The following is a 14,380-nucleotide window of genomic DNA, read 5'->3' on the forward strand; positions in this document are numbered from 1 at the left end:
CTTATGATGCTATTGTACCTTAGATATGAGTATGAGTGCAGTTGGTATGAGCTGTGAGTCTGGGGCAATGTAGCCACCAGCGCCCTGATAGAACCACATGTAATTTGCCACAAAGACAAATGTGCCTTGTGTGTTGGTGATGATTAGATCTGTCTTCCATCCCTAGCGATGAGCAGTGGGTAGGGGCGGGCCCTTGAGCGCGCACCACTGTGGTGTTGACAGAAGCAGCCCTTACCAATTGCCAATGTCTATTTAATAGAACACATTTGATACCGATATAGTTCCGGAAATAGCCAATAGAAAGCCCTGTGCATAGGGTGAAAAGCTTAAGAGTAATTGAGCAAAGGTGAGTGCCCTTGAATGCATTTGTGCAAAGTGCTCTAAAAAGGTAGGAGTCTTGTGCATTAGATTTTTAGATTAGGTTATACTTTATGACTGTTGGACTTACTTTATGACTGTTGGACTTCCTCTGTGCATTTTTTGGTGATAGCTGCAAGAATTCGGGTAGTCTTTGTTAACTATACATCTATACACAAACAATCTTGCCGGGACTCCACCTTGACACTGATGTCCTTTGGTGTTTTTCTTCCTTTTTTCTCATTTTCCTCGATAATAATTAGAGCACCATTTTCTTAATGACAATATGTCAGTAACTTTTGGTCTGATTTAGATCTTGGCGGTCAGCCACATCAGATGCGGACCCAAAAAGACTGTCAAGTTGACGGTCCTCTGCCTCCATATTCAGATGTTACATCTCTGCAAGTGGATTGACTGGCGACTGGCTTTTCACAGAAGGAGACAGTGCGGGACCCAATGGACTTCATAGAGTGGCATGGGCTATGGAAGAGAGGTAAGTGACACACGCACTGTCCCTTAGCCATATGTGTACACCTGCTCTACACACTACACAACACACCGCTTTTATACAATAACCCATTGCCATTCTGACACAACGCAACCCATACATGGCGAAAACACACACTGACATACATCCATGCCACAACATATACACACAGCATTGACACTGCTCCCACACACGGCATAACCACAACAACCAACACAACTGCACACTCAGCTACACAAACGCACATACACACAGAACTACAGGCATTACAACAACACTTACCTGAATGTGCTGCACAGCAACACAATATACACAACAACATCGGTCTCACATGCAAGTGACATACATACCGACTGTCTCTCTGAGTGTGAAAATAGGTGTGAGAGGGTGTCTGGGTGTGAGAGCGGGTGTGAAAGTGTCAGTCTGGGTGTGGGAGTGGGTTTGAGAGGGTCTAGGTAGGTGTGAGAGTGAGTGTGAGAGAGTGTGATTGTGTTCTAATAGATGAAAGATGCATTCAACTCCACAAAGAATTTCAGATCGTTTTTCAGTTTGGAATCGCGGATTAAACATACTTGCTTTGCCTTCAGCAAGCCCAGGAGCCAGGAGTTAGGATCATTTGTCCTTTCCAGAAGTGGAGCTTCAACTGGGGCACCTGCCTCGTTTATATTTGTAAGTGTTTCCTGTTGAGGTTTAGTTTATATGAAATTAGCATCATGGCCAGAAGGGAAGCTCACCTACTCATTTAGAGTCCACAGTTTGGCCAAAATATCTATCCAGCTGGAGCACTTTCTACTGTTTATTTAGTGAGTGCTACCTTGTTGGGTAAATGTCCACTTAGGGAAGGGGTGCCGCATGGCCCGCTCTTCCTGGCCTTCAATATTTGGAGGGGGAGGGGTCAGACTGCTCTCTCTCCCCCAGTTGATTTTGGCCCCAGGGTCCCCCTCCCCTGGGGCTTGGCCTTTTCATATTTAATTTTTTTTGGGAGGGAGGGAAGCTGTGAAGCCCCTCCCCCCAGCCAAACTTGGCCCTTTAGAACCCATTCCCCGGGCCCTGGCTATCTCTCCAGTGTGCAATGGGACCGCTGGGGGTGCCTCAAGGCCCTCACGGTCTGAGCCAGCTCCCTCCCTCCTGCGAGAGCGATATTGCTGTCACAGAGTGGGAGCTGCTAAAGGTGCAGGTCCTACTCTGTGAGAGCAGTTGTTTCCTCTGTTTCCCTGCCTGCATTTCTGCAGGCAGGAATACAGAGGAAACCTTCTCTCGCAGCAAGTGAGAGCTCTTTGACTGCTCTCACTTGCTTCGAGTGGAGTGTTTGCTCTGTCTTGGGCGGAGCTGTCAAAGCTCCTGCCAAGTCAGAGCAAACAGTTTTGTCCCGAGAGTGGCACCCCGGGACATAACAGGAGTCAACCCTGGGGGGGGTGGTCCCTAAGGCCAACTGAAGCCCCACAAGGGGGTCCACGTTGCCCACCATCAACGATGACTATGCCCCGGGGAGGTGGCATATTAAATAAATAGGCTCGGGAAGGTGGTGGGCTCCCTCATGTTGATTTAAACATTTTCCCGGGGGAGATGGGTGCATGGGGACCCAGCGGCCCCAGCATATATTTGTGTAATTGCCCCGGGGAGGTGGTGGACCCTCGGCTAATATAAGCCCAAAGAGAGGGCCCCATGCACCCCCATGCTTTCTCAATGCCTCTGGGACCTGGCCCACCCGGGAGTCAAAGAAAAGAGAGGGAGATCTACCTTTTTTTTTTTGAAATCTCAGGAAAATCAGCAGATCCGGATCAACAGTTTTTCCCGAATTGTTTTTAAAAAGTGCTTTTTAGCCTTGGCAAGGTCCGTAATGGAAGCCTAGATCAAGGTTAGGGGCTCAGGGTGACCCTGCCCTGGCCCCTTTTCTTTTTTAAAATCTTTGTTTCATTCTTTTTTTTTGTCTGCCAGCACTTCCTTGTATCAACACGGGGGACTGTTGGATCAGCAGAGGATTTGCGTCCCTAAGTATATACATATTTTTTAAATTCTAATATCTCCAAAACTACTGAAGGGATTTACCTCAAAGCACAAAAAGAATGCTTTCTGGACAAAGAGCTACCTTTCTGCCTAATTTGGTGTAATTCTGTTCACCAGTTCAGGCTGTAGTGGTGTTCAAAAATTTGAAAAATCCTATTGACATGGAATGGGGAAAAAGTGTTTTGGAATCCTCCCCCCCCCCTTTTCGCAGCACCTGCTGAATGGATATCCCTGAAACATTCAAGAAAGCAACTGACCAAACTGTAAGTTTTGAAAATTTTGTGAAGAGTCGTCAAATGGCGCCAAAGTTATTGGGAAAACAAAAAAAGCACTGTCTATGGAAAAAATGGTCCTAACTACAACTACCCACTGGCGACTGCTAGAACGGTAAATTTATTTATATATATATATATATATATGTATATATATATATATATATATATATATATATATAGGCCCTCATTCCGACCCTGGCGGTTTCAAACCGCCAGGGTGGAGGGCAGAGGAAGCACCGCCAACAGGCTGGCGGTGCTTCCCGGGCCATTCTGACCGCGGCGGTAAAGCCGCGGTCAGAAAAGGGGAACCGGCGGTTTCCCGCCGGTTTTCCCTTGGCCCAGGGAATCCTCCATGGCAGCGCCGCCATGGGGATTCCGACCCCCTTCCCGCCAGCCTGTTAACCGCCAGGAAGAGGCTGGCGGGAACGGGTGTCGTGGGGCCACTGGCATGGGCAGTGCAGGGGCCCCCTAACAGGGCCCCATGAAGAATTTCAGTGTCTGCTTTGCAGACACTGAAAATCGCGACGGGTGCCACTGCACCCGTCGCACCCCTGCAAATCCGCCGGCTCCATTCGGAGCCGGCTTCCTATTTGCAGGGGCTTTCCCGCTGGGCCGGCGGGCAATCTTTTGGAGATCGCCCGCCGGCCCAGCGGAAAAGTTGCAATGACCCCTGCAGTCATTTGACCACAGTGCGGTCTTTGGGCGGTTTCCGCCCGGCGGGCAGTGCCCGCCGCCCGCCGGGGTCGGAATGACCCCCATAATGTTACTTACCCAGTAGACATCTGTTCGTGGCATGTAGTGCTGCAGATTCACATGCTTTGCATAAGTCCGCTATCTAGTGTTGGGTTCGGAGTGTTCCAAGTTGTTTTTCTTTGAAGAAGGTTTTTGAGTAACGAGATCGAATGACTCCTCCTCTCAGTGATAGCGCACATGGTCATTGAGTCCTTTGTTAGATTGTTTTCCTGCAGGAGGGTGAAGCAAAGAGTGTAGAAATGTATATGTACATATATAGTAAAGAAAAAGAGATGTCCATGCAATGTACATACATATTTACAATATATAATACTACAACGGCTACAGGCTTTCAGGGAGGAGGGAGGGCGCATGTGAATCTACAGCACTACATGCCACAAACAGATGTCTACTGGGTAAGTAACATTTTCTGTTCTATGGCATGTGTAGATGTAGCTACACATACTTTGCATAGACTGTAAAGGAGTTCCCTCCCATATTAAGCAGTGGCAAGCCTGTAGGAGTTGGAGTAGTTTGAAATAGTGTTTTAAGCATTCCCTGTCCAACGTTAGCTTGTTGGCGAGATAAAACATCCACACAGTAGGGTTTAGTAAATGTATGTGGTGTAGACCATGTGGCTGCTTTACATATGTATGCTATTGGTATATTCCCTAAGAATGCCATTACAGCTGTGGGTGCATTCTAGTTGAGTTATGAGATTGTGAAATGCATCTAAGTGAGCCTTTGTTGTAGAAGTGTGGCCCTTGTTTTTGTTGGGATGTCGATGGTTAAACTGTGGCCTATAAAAAAGTTCCCAGATTGGGTGTAGTATATAACACACCCATAGCATTAGATATTTCTAGGTTTGGATATGCTAATCCTGATTTTGTGTTGAGAATTGCTCCTAGTTACGGTTGTATCTGTGCTGGCTGCAGGTGAGATTTTTGATAGTTTATTGTGAATCCTAGATTGTGTAGGATGTCTTTGGTATATTGAGTATGTTGTTGACAGATTTGGATTGTACTGGCCTTTATGATCCAGTCGTCCAGATATGGGAAGACATGTATGTGTTGTCTTCTGAGGAATGCTGCAACTAGTGCTAGACATTTGGTGAATACCCCTGGTGATGTTGTTTCCCCAAATGGAACCACTTTGAATTGGTAGTGCTTTCCTGCTATAACAAATCTTAGATATTTTCGATGTGCTGGATGTATGGGAATGTGGAAATAAGCATCTTTGAGATCTAATGCTGTCATGTAATCCTGTTTTTGTAGTAGGGGAATGATGTCTTGTAGAGTGACCATGTGAAAGTATTCTGAAAGAATGTATTGATTGAGGGGTCTGAGATCTAAGACTGGTCTGAGAGTACCATCTTTCTTGGGTATAAGGAAGTATAGGTAATATACTATGGGCCTCATTATGACCCTGGCGGGCGGCGGAGGCCGCCCGCCAGGATGCCGCCCTCCAAAATACCGCGCCGCGGTCAAAAGACCGCGGCGGGTATTACAAGTTTTCCCCTGGGCTGGCGGGCGGTTGCTGAAAAACCGCCCGCCAGCCCAGGGGAAAACGACCTTCCCACGAGGATGCCGGCTCGTAATCGAGCCGGCGGAGTGGGAAGGTGCGACGGGTGCAGTGGCACCCGTCGCGTATTTCAGTGTCTGCAAGGCAGACACTGAAATACTTTGCGGGGCCCTCTTACGGGGGCCCCTGCCGTGCCCATGCCATTGGCATGGGCATGGCAGGGGCCCCCAGGGGCCCCGCAACCCCCCTACCGCCATCCTGTTCATGGCGGCTTTCCCGCCATGAACAGGATGGCGGTAGGGGGGGTCAGAATCCTCATGGCTGCGGAGCGCGCTCCGCAGCCATGGAGGATTCACACGAGCAGCGGAAAGTCAGCGGGAGACCGCTGACTTTCCGCTTCTGACCGCGGCTGAACCGCCGCGGTCAGAATGCTCGTTGGAGCACCGCCAGCCTGTTGGCGGTGCTCCCGTGGTCGGTGGCCCTCTATGTCTCTTTGTTGGGATATAGGTACCATCTCTATGGCACCTTTGTGTAGTAGCGATTGTACCTACTGTTTTAATAACTTGAGATGTTCCGGAATAAGTTTGTGTGAACGAGGGAGATTGTTTGGTGGAATAGAGATGAGTTCTAGACAACAGCCATGTTGAATAATTGATAAAACCCATTGATCTGTAGTAATGTTGTGCCATTGTGGGTAAACATTTACTAGTCTTCCTCCCACAGGAGATGTATGCTCTCTGGGGATGTGTAAGAATTCACTGTTTTGATGAGGTGGAGGAACCTCTTGGAGCGGCTAATTTACCTCTTCCTCTATAATTTGTCCCTCTGTAAGAGCTTCTAAGTGAGCCTTTGTTGTAGAAGTGTGGCCCTTGTTTTTGTTGTGATGTGGATGGTTCTGTGGTAGATGATTTGAAACCACCCCTAAACTGTGGCCTATGAAAAGTTCCCTGATTGGGTGTAGTATATAACACACCCATAGCTTTAGATGTTTCTGAGTCCTTTTTGAGCTTGTCTATTGTATTATCAACTTCTGGCCCAAATAAATGTTGTTTATCGAAGGGCATATTTAATACCTCTTGTTGTATCTCTGGCTTAAAACCTGAAGCCCTTGACCATGCATGTCTCCTAATAATGATTCTGATGTTGACTCCCCTTGCTGCCGTATCAGCTGCATCCATAGCGGATCTGATGTGTTTATTAGAAATAGCCTGCCCTTCAGCTACTATTTGTCGTGCCCTCTTTGATGCTCTGATGGAAGATATTGCAACTAGTCTTCCAATTGATCCCAATGAGCTCTGTCGTACCTTGCTAGGAGTGCTTGAGAGTTCGCAATCCTCCAGTGGTTAGCGGCTTGAGTTGCCACTCTTACCTGCTGCATCAAATTTATGACTCTCTTTGTCTGGAGGAGGAGCGTCCCCTGTTACTGGCTATTGGCTTGCGTTCTTGCTGCACTAACTACTATAGAGGCAGGTGGTAGTTGTGCTCTAATAAAAACTGGATCAGAGGGTGCAGGTTTATATTTTTTATTGACCCTAGGTGTAATGACTCTTGATTTTACTGGTTCTTTAAAATTATCTTTGGCGTGTTTAAGCATGCCTGGAAGCATAGAGAGACACTGATATTGTTTATGAGCAGAGGTTAAGGTGTTGAATAAAAAATCATCCTCAATGGGTTCTGTATGTAATTGAACATTATGATATGCAGCTGCCTGGCTATAACCGGATTGTAAGCAGTGGTATCTTCAGGGTGAGATGGCCTTGCTGGGTATAAACCGGGATCACTGGGAAGAATGGGATCTGTGTTGTATATGTCCAGTGGATCTACATCTTGTTGAGGACTGGATGAATCATCTCTATATGGCGAAATAAGGGATTCTTGTGGAGAGAATTGTGTAGGTGAAGGTGGTGATGGTGGAGTAGCAGGTGGTGAAGAAGCAGGAAGGGAAAGAGAATGTGGTGGTGAAGGCTGCTGTGGTGCCTTTTGTTTCTCCTTTTGCTTACAGATTTTCGTAGGTGGAGGCCCTGCATCTAAAGATTCTTGAAAAGTTAATTTTCTTTTGATTGTTGGAGGAGGAGAGGCTATGATCCTTCCTGTGTCCTTATGTATATGGATCTTTTGTTGTTTAGCGTCCATAACCTCCAATATGGCCCGTATCTCTGATGACTCCTCAGTAGCTGGAACATATCTAGCTCTGAAAGCTTGGATACCGAATACTTGAGTTAGGCCGAAAATGTCGGCTCTGAAAGCTCTGTTACTTTTTTCGTCTCAAAGGTGGAAGAGTCAGATTTTTGGCTCGTTATCGAAACAAATGTGGCATGCTGTTTGGTGCTGAATGCAGTTTGGCCTTTTGTTTCGGTGCCAAACCCAATGGTTGGTCATCCAAATATATTTTTCAGGTCCAACCATGGCTTGAAGGCAGTGGAGGACCGAAGACCAATGCAGAAGTCTTTTTAATTGTCTTTGGGTGTTGAGACGGTGGTGGTGTACTCACGTACTACGCCAGTGGGATTGATTGGTTGTCGACATCAGAATCTTGATCCGAATCGGAATCTACGATGGAAACGGTTGCATGCTGTGCCATTTCTTCTTGCGCATGTTCATCCCCAAAGATGTCGGGAGCAGGCCCCGACTCTGGACGCCATCTCCAGTCTTTTTGGATCAAAAGGACCGGCACACGTCACAGTTTTCTTCTCTGTGATCCGGAGACAGGCCGAGATAGCACATCAAATGTTGATCGGTGTAGGGGAATTAGGCGTGACAACGAGGGCAAAACTGAAACAGAGTTGTTCCATCAGCCTAACATTGTTCGACTGCAGCGTGTCGAAGTAGGCCCAAAAAGGGCAAGGTCGCCCCTAAGGGCGTGTAATGGACCCCAACGACTACAGTCATCTCGACTATAAGGGTGGAAAACACGATCAAAACCATACCGACATTTATAGAAAGTTAGAGAAAAGTTCAGCTAATACCAAACCAAGATATACCAAAGCAAGAGGAAACACGTCCAAACCCAAGGGTGGAAAGAAAACAATCTAACAAAGCACTCAATGCCCATGCGCAGTATCACTAAGAGGAGGACTCACACGGTCCTGTGACTCAGGAAAAAACTTATTTGAAGAAAAACTTGGAAACTCCGAGCCCAACAATAGATGGTGGACTTATACAAAGCATGTATATCTACAGCTACACATGCCATTGAACATATATATATACATATATATATAAGATGCAAAAATAAACCATCCTAATAAACCAGGTAGAATCGCCATATTCACATTTATTTTATGTAACAATAGGACATATATATAGTCCAATATTGACTATGTTGGGACATGTAGTGAAAAAATATATGAGTCTAAGGGGGTCATTCCGACCCTGGCGGTCCATGACCGCCAGGGCCGGAGACCACGGAAGCACCGCCAACAGGCTGGCGGTGCTTCCAGGGCCATTCTGACCACGGCGGTAAAGCCGCAGTCAGAAAAGGGGAACCGGCGGTTTCCCGCCGGTTTTTCCCTGGCTCAGGGAATCCTCCATTGCGGCACTGCTTGCAGCGCCGCCATGGGGATTCCGACCCCCTTCCCGCCAGCCTGTTTCTGGCGGTTTACACTGCCAGAACCAGGATGGCGGGAACGGGTGTTGTGGGGCCCCTGGGGGCCCCTGCACTGCCCATGCCACTGGCATGGGCAGTGCAGGGGCCCCCTAACAGGGCCCCATAAAGATTTTCACTGTCTGCTTTGCAGACAGTGAAAATCACGACGGGTGCTACTGCACCCGTCGCACCCCTGCAACACCGCCTGCTCCATTCGGAGCCGGCTTCTATGTTGCAGGGGCTTTCCCGCTGGGCCGGCGGGCGGCCTTTTGGCGGTCGCCCGCCGGCCCAGCGGGAATGCCAGAATGGCATCCGCGGTCTCCTGACCGCGGAGCGGCCATTTGGCGGTGACCGCATGGCGGACGGCGCGGTCAGAATGACCGCCTAAGTGTCTTAAAGGATCACTTACTTCCTACATAAACACTGTAGCACCAGATGTAGTTGTGTTTGCTGTATAATATATGTTACTATTCAAACACAATAGAGCCTACTAAGTATAAGCAGCCCCTTGCAAGAACTTGGAGGAATACCTACTGTGATAGAAGAGTGCTGTAAGGTGCGATTTATTGGAAAAAAGTAAGTTGACAGTGTATGAGACACTCTTAGGGAAGCTGGAAGATCTGATGAATAAATTGTAGGCACATTCAGCTATGTAACATTCGGAAAATTTGTCTTCAAATACATAGAAACAATATTGGCATACATTGGCATACTTTATAAGTATACAAATTGTACTTGTTACATCTGTATTTAGATCTCTTAAATACATTACTTTGACTTGCAATAAAGTCGCATATTCAGTCCATTAGGAAAACATGTAATTCTCTCTCTGTGTTGAGTCCTTTATCCACAGCTCTGAGTTTGATGATCCACTCGATCTACAATCTTCTGAGGGCTAATGCCTTTTTTCCGCCTCTGGGGTTGGGTTCTGAGAAAGCAATACAGTGGATTCTGCTGTTCATTGTTTCAGATCGGAAATGGATTGTGTTGTGATATACTGCCAAAGGATAGTTAGAATTCTCGTTCCTGATAGCCCTAATGTGTTCCTGTATTCTTTCCTTCAAAGGTCTGATGGTGCTACCTATGTAAATCTGACAACACTCATTTATGATACAGTAAACAACAAATTTTGTGTTACAGTTTATGAAATGTTTCAAGCTATATTTCCTCTTAGTATTGTATTGGAAACAAGATGTTTTATCCTTCACATATCGGCAAACATTGCAATGTCCACATTTTAAAAAGCCCTTGAGCTGCTCAGGAAGCCATGTCTTACTTATGACATGTGAGCGTAGACTTCTATAACCATGGCATAATTTGTTATGTAGGGTTCCACCACTACTGTGCTTCATACAGGGTAACTCGCTAAAGTGTTGTCATGTTTTATTAAGTGTCAATGTCTGTGTAAGATTTTGTACACTGGGTGTATTTCTTGATAAAAGTTATTCTTTTGTCATGACTCACTGTGTGTTTACTGTTCAGTAAGAGGGTATTGCGTTTCGTCTTCATGGTTCTGTGTTTTGCTTTCATAAGAATTTCTTCAGAGTAACCCCTATGGTGAAATTGTTCTTCCATTAAACTGAGTTCTTTTTAAAATACAAGGTCAACACTACAGTTCAATTTGAGTCTTGTCATCTCACCTAGTGGGATGGCTCTGATTTGTGAGATGGAGTGAGCACTGTGTGTGTGAAGAATGAAATTATAAGCTGTGGGTTTTCTGTATTTCGTTGAGACAATAATTGCTATATACAGATACTCAATTCGTTTTCGACTGGTGTGATGCTTGAATGTCAAATTGTATGTGTTGTTGTTCAGATAGTCAATAAAACAATTGAGTTTTTTCTGAATTGCTGGTCCAAATTAATAAAATATAATCAATGTATCTGCCCCAGTATAGTATGTGTTTTGAGAGTTCCGATGGGCAGATTGACCATAAATTATATTTTTTCAAACATGCCCATGTAGAGATTTTCATAGCATGGTGACAATTTGGAGCCCAAAGCTACACCTTGTGCCTGGGTGTACCATTGTCCATTGTATATAAAAACATTGTTTTCTAAGACCAGTCTTGTCAGATCAATGATCAGATTAGTATGCTCTAAGAATGTAGTGTCCCTACAGGATAAAACAGTTTTGAGTGCTTGAAGTCCCTTTTCCGTTGGGATGCAAGTGTATAGTGAGCATACGTCCAGTGTGACAAATATAAATTAATTCGACCACTGTATATCTGCTAACTTATTCATTAGATCTTTGGTGTCATGGATGTATGACGGCAGATAGTGCACAAAAGCTTGTAGTTATAAATCAATATATTCTGATATGCGTTCAGTGGGGAGCCTGTGCCAGAGATGATGGATCTCCCAGTAGGGAACAGCCCCTGTCTTTTCAATCTTAGGGAGAACATAAATGCATGGGGCACTTGTTGTAGAGTTAAAAATGTATTTGAATTCTGTATCAGTGATGAGACACCAGTCTCACCAGTGAGCTAGTTTGCATTCAGTTTTGGTAGTGATGTCTTGAAGAGAGACATCCTGTCTAGCATAGACTCCCCCACTATACTCATACTGGAATATATTGATATAAACAATAACAGTGTTCTGTTACAGATATTATTGTTACTTTGCAGTGTACACACAACTGAATATGTTTAATATTAGAGTATGTTACTTGAATACTTATGCATAATCAGGTGAGATCTGATTTGAGACATATATCATTATTTTAATTATACTTGGTTGATTAATCTAGGGTTTCTATTTCTTTAAATTCGCTCATTATATTCTTTCAAAACTTGTCAGTTAATAAAGGTGTGGCACAACAGATAACACTTTTCTGTTATAATAAATGGGCATTGGCCTTACTTACATTTATAATTTATAATTTGGAAAATTCGGTTATTGATATGGATCACTTACTTACCTCTATTTTTCTATGGGAGTTCCCAGCTCTCACTTTGTCTTTTTCATTTTACACTTCACTGCGTATTATCATTTCAGTCACAGGGAGTATGGTACAGGAATTGTGTGTATTGCTTTGAAGAAAGTTTGATTGAGTATATCAATTGCTGTTCTAGCTGTGATGAAGTCAACTAGAATACAATTGTCCAGAGACAAAACATTTGTTGGCTAGTCTTTGTTGGAAATCAAAGATATGCTGATTTTGGTTCACAAATAAAGAACACAAGAAGACCGTTCACAGAGGAGTGGATTATTGATTGGTGTTGAAGTGTTCATGACTGTCTTCTTTGTGTAAGGACATTGTCCTCTCTGAAGAAAACATTAGTGGCTTTTTCTTCACAATTGAGCACCATGTTGTTTCACTTAGTATTATTTGTGCGATCTATAAGTGTTACATTAAATACTTAAGGTCATATTTATGAAAAATGATGCACAACTGCACTAGCACAGTAGTGCATAATTTTTATTAACGCGAACTAGCATCATTCCTTAGCGCCATCCTTGTGCTATATTTACGATATGACAAAGGATAGCATCCAGGAATGGATAGCGTAAAAAAAGGCGCTAACAACTGCGCAATGCCATAAGGAAAAATTATGTTAATGCTGCAAAAATGGTGCTACACCCTTTTGTGGTACGTAAACATGTCGCAAAAGGGTTAGCGCCATTTTTACATAACATTGGCATCAAAATAAAACGTAAAAGCAGGAAAGAGTGCAATTGCAAGAGATGATGGTATCATCAGGCCAAGAGAGACCCCAGGGAGACCCAAAACACCCAAGTACCAGCCAGGAGGGTACAGAAAAAGGAGAAGGTGAAGAGAAAGCCCAAGTGACGCTTTAGCAATGAGGAGCATGACATCCTGGTCAGAGAGGTGACGGAGCACCAACATCAGCTATTCATCACCTCTAAATTGCCAGCTGGTAGGAGAGACGCAATATGGCAGCAAATAGTGGACAAAATCAACAGTGTCGCTGAGGTGAAGAGGAATGTCACTGAGGTCATGAAACACTGGCACGATTGCAAGCGCAGGACTAAGGAGAAACTTGTCAGGAACCGTAAGGCAGCACAGCAGACTGGAGGTGGAAGTGCTGCACCACAGGAGGACCCTGATGAGCTGGAGAAGATGGTTGCAGCGCTCATCCCGGAGGAGCTAGTAAGTGGCATTGCAGGACAGGACAGCACAGACTACCAGGAACCACCACAAATGCAGGGCAAGTTGCAGGGGGGGATAACTGGAACTCCACTAACAGCAGAAGGGGGAGGCACATAGGACACACTCAATGCATGCTAAAGAGTTGCATCGGGACGCAGGGGCCCTGAATCAAGACGCACCATCCTCACCCAACCTACACATGTACTGACGCTTTGGTTGCGCTATGCACACCAACATATACACAACGTCAGCATAGGCCACTCACTATGGCTAAACTCCACCATGTAACTAAGCCTCACATTTCCTGGTAGACATGTGGAAATAGTGTGTCTGTGCCATTACAACACCCATTGCATATAGTCAAAGCTCCTGTAGCAACACACCGTACACAACAGAGACTAGGATGGAGGTCAGTACCACCCAGGGTGGTGTCTCTGGCCAAAATGTTTTCCTTCCTCAATGTTGCATTGCCTTTACTCATGTGTGCTGCATCTTGCAGCACACATTAAAAAAGATCTCTGCAAAAATAGCTTGTACATGTGCAGGAAGGGACACCTCCTTGCACATGAACAAATCATCCCTTCAAGGCAGCCACCCCATCATCATGCTGCAACAATGCCTGTGTGGCACTAGTCTGTGCAGAGGGAATTGCAGGGCTGAACTGTATATAGGTAAATATGGCACATCACTGCGTATCTAAACTGCTGCAGTGTACTGCAACACATCTTGCAGCTGACCAGAGCCATGCCAAATGAGGAAATATCTGCCCTAAATGTTGCAAACTGGAACACAAACCATACAGGCTGAACCCACAACAACTCACACACAACTATATGCATCATATGGGAATGGCCACCAAATAAAATGCGTACAACACATTATGCATGTGTGTGAACATCATGTGTGCAGCTGAACAAGTGGCTACAATTTCACCATTTGACAAGTTAGAGGGCTCGGTCGAACAGAAAATAATGGTGTGTGCTGCTGTGCAAAATTAGGCAGCATCACGCACTTTCATTTAAAAAATGCAGGGATGCACCATATACATGAGAATACACCGCACCCCTGTATACCTCCCTGCGCAAGTGGTAATCATATGTTGTGAACCAATGCAGCGACCCTTGCACCATAGTGCAAGGATGGCTGCGTTGTGGGGGAGAACGTTTATGTGCAGAAAGGAACACTGTTGTGCACAACCGCAACCTTAAAGTGCGATTTGCTCTTACCCTGTGTGCTACATAATACAGCACACATAGTAAAAGCAAGAAATTCTGTACAAATGTAAGCATTACTCCTAGATTT

Source organism: Pleurodeles waltl, chromosome 4_2 (genome assembly GCF_031143425.1).
Source record: "Pleurodeles waltl isolate 20211129_DDA chromosome 4_2, aPleWal1.hap1.20221129, whole genome shotgun sequence".
NCBI lineage: Eukaryota > Metazoa > Chordata > Amphibia > Caudata > Salamandridae > Pleurodeles > Pleurodeles waltl.